The sequence below is a fragment of the Actinia tenebrosa genome, unplaced genomic scaffold (assembly GCF_029948245.1).
Source record: "Actinia tenebrosa isolate PJP-AT-01 unplaced genomic scaffold, QUT_ActTen_1.0 PGA_scaffold0__85_contigs__length_37466705, whole genome shotgun sequence".
Classification (NCBI taxonomy): domain Eukaryota; kingdom Metazoa; phylum Cnidaria; class Anthozoa; order Actiniaria; family Actiniidae; genus Actinia; species Actinia tenebrosa.
The window spans coordinates 29730481-29738768 of NW_028292569.1; the positions used below are offsets into that span (position 1 = coordinate 29730481).

Here is an 8288-nt window from a genome sequence, read left to right on the forward strand (position 1 = left end):
AAGGAAAGAAACAAACTAAAAATGAAATTAGAAGTGAAGTGAGTGACTGTAAAAATAAGAAAAGTGAAAGGAAGTAAAGAAAAGAGAAAAGATAAGAAAATAGAATACAGAAAAGTGAAAACAAGAAAGGGGAAGAAAATTTTAGAGAAGAGAAAAGAGAAGAACAGAAGAGAATGAAAAGAAAGCAAGGAAAACAAAAATGAAATTTATCAAAATTATTCGTTTTTGAATTAGAAAAGAGTCTATATTTTTCCCCTTCTTTTTTATGTTAGAAAATGTTTGAAAAGCTTTCCCACTTGTTTAAATATCGTACCATTGCTGTCATCCGTAGTAGGCAAATATACTTCTTTCTTTCCTTTTTAATTAAGCTAAGCCAAATAGAACCACACATATCCTTCATACTGATGGAACACCATTAACAAGTTACTTTGTAATTGTCTCGGAATTACTCAAATCATTCTCAAATACTAAGAACAATTGCTCGGTAGAGCGTTTTTTTTTTCTTCCTTTCTTTTTTCTGGCATGTTTTTTTTCATCGTACTAGAATGACAATTGAAAAAATATTTGCTTTGCAAAAAGATTGTTTGATAAATGGACTAATAGAAATGATGACCATTACAGATCATTAGGACGCATGATTCGACCGTTTGGGATCCAGCTGCTATAGACCTGTGTTTCAATTTAAGCTGAAGCATATATCCTACAAGCTTAAGATAAAAAAGGTTAGTAATATGTGTGCTCTTTATGACCTTAATCTTAGGAAATTGTGTTTATTGAGTAGGACTTACAGCCGTTCTTATTCTCATTCGACGAAACAGGTGCTATTTTTGATACAAAGAAAAATAGAAGTTCTTTGGTGGAAAATAGTGTGGGGGAAAAAAGGTAAAACCAATGCAAACAGTCAGGCTGTTTTGATGGCGTTTTCACCGAAACTTGGTTCAGCATCGATGTCGCTTTGCTCGAAGATTGAGAAGAATTGAAAAGTCCCAGCCCAGGTGAGAGTACACTGCGCTAGAAAGTATTCTCATTTTCAATAAGTTTATTTAGTTCATCTAATTTCTTTTAGCTTTATTTATTTCATCTTTATTCTTTCTGATTTTCTTTCTTTTTTTTCTTTTTTTCTTTTCTTTTTTCTTTTCTTTTTCTTTTTTCTTTTTTCTTTTTTTTTCTTTTTTTCTTATTTTTTATTATATCTACATTTTTCCTTTTTAAAATTTTTAACTAATTCCTTTTCAGACCTTTCATCAACCATTTCTCCCTAAAATCTATCACCTTTCAAATATATCTACCAAAATCTAATTTTGGTTTATTCCACTGAATTCTCATTTTATATGATTTTACGTTTCAATCAAACTCATTATTTTTGATAATCGTTATCAATTTTTTTTTTAAAGTCAGAATTTCAAAGAGGTAAATAGGTTGAATAAATTCAATATAAATTTAAGTCTACCTGCAAAATGGCCGTCACCTGCGGAAGTTATCTTGAATTCATTGACATGAGTCTTCGTTTACATAGGTAAATATATTGAAGGTGGATTTGTTTGCCAACAGATCAAAAACCTAAAGCCACTTTCACGCGACATCACGTCCATCAACCCACGCCGAACTCATCAATACTAAATGAAGGCCAACGTGCATGTGAAAAAAAACAAAGCATAGATGTGAAACTGAGTTCTGGCTCATTGTAAATTGTTGTCCATATTTATCGGACGTCTTGCCGAACAGCGGTAAGTTCTGATTCCTCTTAGCTTTACTATGCTTCATATACAATACAATACAATACAATTTTATTTTTGGCACCTTATACTAATAGTACATGAGTGTTTGATTCCAAATATATTATAGGTATATATATATACTATGTATTAGGTAATTTGTTTATTTCGTTTTCACGTATCAGCATACATTGATGAATGTATGCTGATATGGCTCTTTGTAGAGACGCTGATTTTGAATTGTTTAAGAACATAAAACGACTGTCAGCGCTCATATTGTTGAAATTAATGCTGGTGTTTTTTTCTATGAACTCTCTTAAGTCGTTTCTATGAGAGTCATATAGTGGACACCAAACTAGAAAGTGTTTTTTCGTTTTCTACTCCCGACTTACACACTGGGCAAATCCTTTCATCATAAATGAGATAAGGCCTCTTACCCGCCCCGTTTCTACTTCAAGCTTATGGTTGCTAATTCTTAATTTTGTAAGCGCCACTCTGTGCTTAATATTGGTGACTTGACTTAAATATTCTTCAAAGTGATAATCCGTTTTGAACTGACGAAAGACTCTGAGTTTATTTTTATGTCTGTCGTCTTTCCTTTCATCATTGTGGAGATTACTCCATAAAATTTGCCTCTCAATGTCATATATTCTTTGGGTTATTATTTTTTCATATTCATACCATCTTGGAGAAAGTTCATTTTGTTTCATCCAAATTATCCCCAATCCGAGTTGTTCTAAAGTAGTTTTAATTTTTATGCTCCAAAAGGCTTTTCTAGTTTCATTTTTAATATCTTGGTAGACTTCGGCTGAAAGTTTTTTTGGGTGTAGTTCCGACTTTATAATTTTATGCCAGAATTTAAAGCTTCTACTGCATGCTTTGCATTTTAGCGGAAGCCTTCCTAACTCAGCTCTGCATGCAAGGTTACTAGCATTCTTTGTCACCTTGAGGAGCATTTTGCAAAATTTCAAATGAACAAGTTCCATGGGCTCTTGGTCTTTGGTGCTTAATGTTTCGAAACCTTATATCTCACTTGCGTATAGAAGTATTGGTGTAACAAGCGAGTCAAACAGTTTTATAGTTAATTTGATATTGGATGTGAAAAATTCACCCATTTGTTTTTTCATCTGAAATAGTGCCTTTAATGCAGCTTTTTTTAATTCTTGTTTTGCAAACGTAAAGTTTCCAAAGGTTGTAAAATTTAATCCTAAATATTTAAAAGATTTAACGTTTTCTAGTTTAAGTTTGTTCAAATAGAATTGGAAGTTATTCATTGTCTTCCCTGTATTATTGAAAACCATCACTTTTGTCTTTGTTATATTAACTGTTAAGCCTGATTGTTCACAAAATGCCTCTAGCTTGTCGAGATATTTCTGAAGCCCTTTAGCAGATTTAGAGAACAGAACCAGGTCATCTGCATATAAAAGAGTACTAATCGGTTTGCCATTCAACATTACATCATTGTTGTTACACGAATTTAATGAGTCAGGCCAAGGGCACTAGGACACCGAATGTGGTTGGATTTCTATAGGTTTTTTTATTCCTTTCGTTTATTTGAATTAAATTAACGTTATACTTGTTTGACTTATCTTGTGTCCGTGTTCCTTCGTTCGCTGTTGTAATCTAGACGTTTTCATTCCAAAGGTCAAACGGTTTGAATAGCCTATGAGCGTTACTTCTTTAACGGCCGTTCCGTACTTGACTCTGTTTGTACTATACCAACAGTAACGCGACCGCGCGATACTCCTTACGTCAGTAATATTCAACCGTCCAGAGTTAATATGGTTAATCAAATTCACCTTAAGTTCCATATAGAGCCCTAGGCTATTCAAACCGTAAGAGTCGATGAAACATTTGTTCTCAATCAATTAAAATCTCTATATGACAATGATCGGATAGATCTGGCATTAGTGGATTAACCTTCAAAAATCGAGCTTTTTCAAGTAGATTTGTACTCCCGATTACGATTGTGGCTTATATATATATACCTGTTTTACCACATGCTCAAAAATCGCTTGCAGACCTTCTTTTCTGGGACTTCAGTGTAATGGATCGTGCATGCTTGTCGTATTTTTTTAGGCGTAAAAATTAGCAGTTTGATATATTTTAGGGTGTTCAAACTAGATAAAAATAATATGAAATAAAAGAACCTGTGAAAACATCAAGGCGGGGTATATAGGGGGTGAGGGGAGAGAGTTTGTAGACAACAATAAAACAGTGTTTGTTGCATAATTTGCTGTCGTTCGATAAAGCAATGCTGTATCTAACTACAAATCAGATGAAGATTAAGTGTGGCTTATAATAGATGATTAGTACGCTTCCCGTCGCTAATCGAAATATTAATATCCTTCGATCCGCAAAAAAATAAATTGCTCAGTAAATTCGAATTCACAAATAAGTAGACAGTTGCCTTATATTTTTTGTCTTGCTGACAACGGCTAACAGAAAACATTTGAGAAGCTCCAGCCGTGGTTTAGTTCCGTGCTACGAACTCTATAACGAGCAAAAACCGAAATCTGGATCAAAATATAGATAAATCTGCATCTTAAAAAAAATAAATAAATAAAATCCATACAGTGCAATGCATTTGCAGGATCCACCACTTGGTTTAAATTTTATTCTGAATCCAGAGAATCTGCTCTGAATGAGTAATCCAGACCATGTCCGGACCAAATCAGCCGCGGATTCTTCTATTCACTGCCCTTTAAATTAGTGTCAAATTTCGTAATTTTAAGATCGAAAAATACTTCCATAATTCAGCCTATTAAACATTATACCTGTTAATGGGAGTTAAATCAGTGCGCGAATAGCATGGTATTTCGAATGTCAATAAAATAATGTCTCCCTATTGATGATTTTTTTTTTTAGATGGAGGGAGGGAGGGAGGGAGGGAGGGAGGGAGGGAGGGAGGGAGGGAGGGGAAATAACTTTGCTTTATTCTTGGTTTTTCTCTCAATTAATATATAACATGAAATGTTTTGTCCTCACAGAAGAAAACTTACTACATTAGTAGTCTTAAAATTCGATTATTCATAAGAAATAACATTTTAAAAAAGACAATCACAAATAATTATGATGATCAAGATTTGGAAATAAAAACGGACTTCTTGTTGTTTTTGTTCTACGACTTCTAATTTAAAAACGATAAACTTGTATATATAGAGAGAGACGAGACCAACATCGACTTCTGATAATTGAATTATATATACTAATATATACGACCAATGAATATCGGTTTCAAATTCGTATATGACGAGCGTAGGAGCATACGTCCGCCAATTAGTATAGGAAATCGCACGATCTCGAGTACAATTTAGAAATTAATAGACACGAGTAATGTTTTGAAAGTTCTTAAAATTGCACGAGCCTTTAGGCGAGTGCAATTAAAGAACTTTCAAAACATTACGAGTGTCTATTAATTCCAAATTGTACGAGAAGATCGTGTGATTTTTTGTTTATAGTTCACTCAACAAAATTTCAGTAAAAAATTCGATGCGACGCCGTTCATCTTTGTCTATTTGGTGGCCGATTTTCAGTCCATCGTGCAACTGAAATGCATAAAAAAGATTAGTTCTTACGGCTTTAAAATTTTATTTATGTTTTTTAAGTACAAAATGATAGAAAATAATTGTTTTGACATTGCTTTGGCCTTGTTGCCATAGCGACTTAATTCGGTACTCCTACGGAGTACAATTAACGCTATAATTGTACTCCTCTCGACCAATCAGAGTCGAGTAATTTTGTTGAGTGTACTATAATATACGAAATTATTATATATACATACCACCATCAATGAAAATCTCTCTGGGAGACAAATGTGGTGCAATTATTTTTAGATTGAAGAAATGTCTTTTGGGGATGCCAGAGAGAATATTAATCAATTTGCAGGTTCTTTATATATTGAATAAACTAAGGTGCAAACAGGGACAAGATAAGGCAAATTGATGGTTTCCACGGCGGCCAAGGAAAGCAAACAAGAAAAAAAAGAAAAAAGAAAAAAGAAAAGAAAAGAAAATAAAGAAGAAAAAAAAAGAAAAAAATGAAAAATGAAAAGAATGAAAAAAAAAAAAAAAAAAAAAAAAAAAAAGAGGAAAAGAAAAAAGAAAAGAGTCAGGCCATTTATCATATGGCCCGTACGGCCCTGCTCGCGCGCTCTAATAAAACCATTGGAAAAAGTCACGTGATGGGGGCAGGACGGGTTGACGTAAGCGGGCCGCCGGAAAAATCCGCCCTGCCCTACTCGAATCCGCGCGCTTTCTTTTTTTAAATTATTTTTCTTTTCGTGAGGGTCATATGATAAAATGCTTATTGACTGAGTGGGAGGGCCGTACGGGAAAATATTTGGCTCTCGGTCATTTGTACGGACATCGCTGCGCTCGGTCCGTAGGACATGACCTCGAGCCAAATATTTTTTTCCGTACGGCCCTCCCACTCAGTCAATAAATACATAGTACCGTTCTCATATAAATATTTAAATTACTAAATTATTAAATTTGTTTCAAGAAATTCCGCCTTGACAATTTCATCTCATATCTTATTCATAATCCACAAGATCAGATACTATATAAGTAATGTTTTTTTTAAATAAACGAATGGTTTTATAGACAATATTTCTTGTTTGTGGGCGATCTCGAGAAACAACAGCTATGAACATTTTTTTTTAAACTTCCAGACTTGTATCAGAATATAGATATATATATATATAAATATTCATAATATACATCTTTGAGATCTTTTTACAAAAGAACTGTCTGATTACAATAAAAGAATTCATGCATGTGACGGCCATCATAAATGGGCCTCCATAACTGCGTTTTTTCCCATTAACATGCGAAGTCTGTGTTTGAGAGCTGCAGTCTGATATTTGTTTTTTCGCTGCTGTCAATCAAAAAAATATGAAAGGTACCGACTTATTAGATTTGATTGATAGCAGCGAAAAACCAAATTTCAGCGTGCAGATCCCAGACACAGAGTTCGGTATGTTTATGAATGATTGAGGAAATGAAAGTTCAATGATCGACGTTATCAAGCATCAAGTCACATCGTATGTCATATGCTTCGAATTCGTTGTGGTTTACTTTTCCGTGGACGATCGTCCCAAACAAATTCTACAGTGAATGCACTGAATTGCTTTGCTTGATGTAGCAACGTTGACTACAGACCTAAGGTACTGACACGTAAGAATATATAGTCCTTATTTTCTTACATATATATATTATATACGACAATTTTTATTAAAAACTTTGAGGATCTTAATAGGGCCTGTATATATATATACATGTATACAATACCGAACTTAAATTAGTAACTATATGATAAAACGAATAAAACAAGTTTTTCCGTGTTTTTCCGTGCTCCGTTCAGAAATAAAGCCACTTCCTGCGTGTTTAATTACTGAACGAAGCACGGAAAAAGCTGTTTTATTTTATAAATATACACATATACGTTGTGTACATACATGCATATATCGCGTGTATCAACTTCTAATAGAACCAGATTAATAACTATGGCACATATATCCACCAAGTCTTTAAAAACTTTGAAGATCTTACTTTTAGATCATATATACATTTATATGTATGCATATATATATGGGGTAACAACTTTTAATCAGAACCAAATAAGATACTGGGTATATGCAAGTCAGGCGACATTAGAGGGTCACAGGCTTGTTTGCATATTGCTATTAAGTTTTACCTCAGCAAATAAGGAGTTTACTTTACTTTTTTTCTTTTTTTTTTTTTTTTTCTTTCTTTTTTTTATTATTTTTATTATTTTTATTTTTTACTTTTTTAATCGGGTATATTTTCAGTTGGAAAACAAACAGTATGAATAAGCACGAATAGATCTGATCAGCTGCAAACATGTTATTAGTTCAACTCGGCAAATTTTTTTACAACGAAAAACTGTGTTAATATTTTTTATCGGCGATGCATGTATGTGCTTCACTGAAATGGTCAAAAGTTTTGAGATAAAATCTTTATTCTGCTAGCGTGAAATTTTGAAAACTTGCTTTTATGAGAAAAATAAGTTTACATTTTACTTTTCCTCGTCGAAATTATAAAACTCGAGGTTTCTTAAATATTACACAAAAACTAGCATATATTTCAATTTATTTCCACACTATGGACAGTCTTCACGAAAAATCAGTTTTTCTGAATAACTAAAGTACACGGGTAGCTCGGTGTCGTATGTGAGTAGAGTTGTTTGTTAGTTCTCCCCTCTGCTTCGATGCTTTTTTTCCGAGACGGTTTCCTTCTGGGGTACTCCGGCAGGATTTCGGTAGGGGTGTTCCGCTGGGATTCTAAAAGGGGTCCCTGTTTATGACAAAAAAAAAATCAAAATTGTAGACCCTGTTTAAGATATAATTTATTGCACCGAGTTCCTGTTTCAATTATCATGTCGCCTCGCGTACTTGTTATTGTTTGACGCCAATAAATAACCAGGTTTTCGGTCATCGCATAAGCTAGAACTCCGGGGAAGGAAGGGACGAAGTAATGGGCGAGGGGATAATAGGGAAGAACTAAGGGTAGGGAGGAAGAGAGAACAGAGGAGAAAAATGAAGAGAGAAAG

The 8288-nt window shown here is 33.7% G+C and overlaps 1 long non-coding RNA gene across 1 annotated transcript; it reads left to right on the forward strand.

Annotated features, from left to right (window-relative positions):
- The first annotated feature begins 611 nt into the window (after window positions 1–611).
- Window positions 612–1723, forward strand: LOC148914039 (uncharacterized). The gene is made up of 3 exons (XR_016119795.1): window positions 612–722; window positions 819–995; window positions 1552–1723. It is a non-coding gene; the product is annotated as an uncharacterized LOC148914039 (long non-coding RNA).
- The last annotated feature ends 6565 nt before the right edge of the window (window positions 1724–8288 follow it).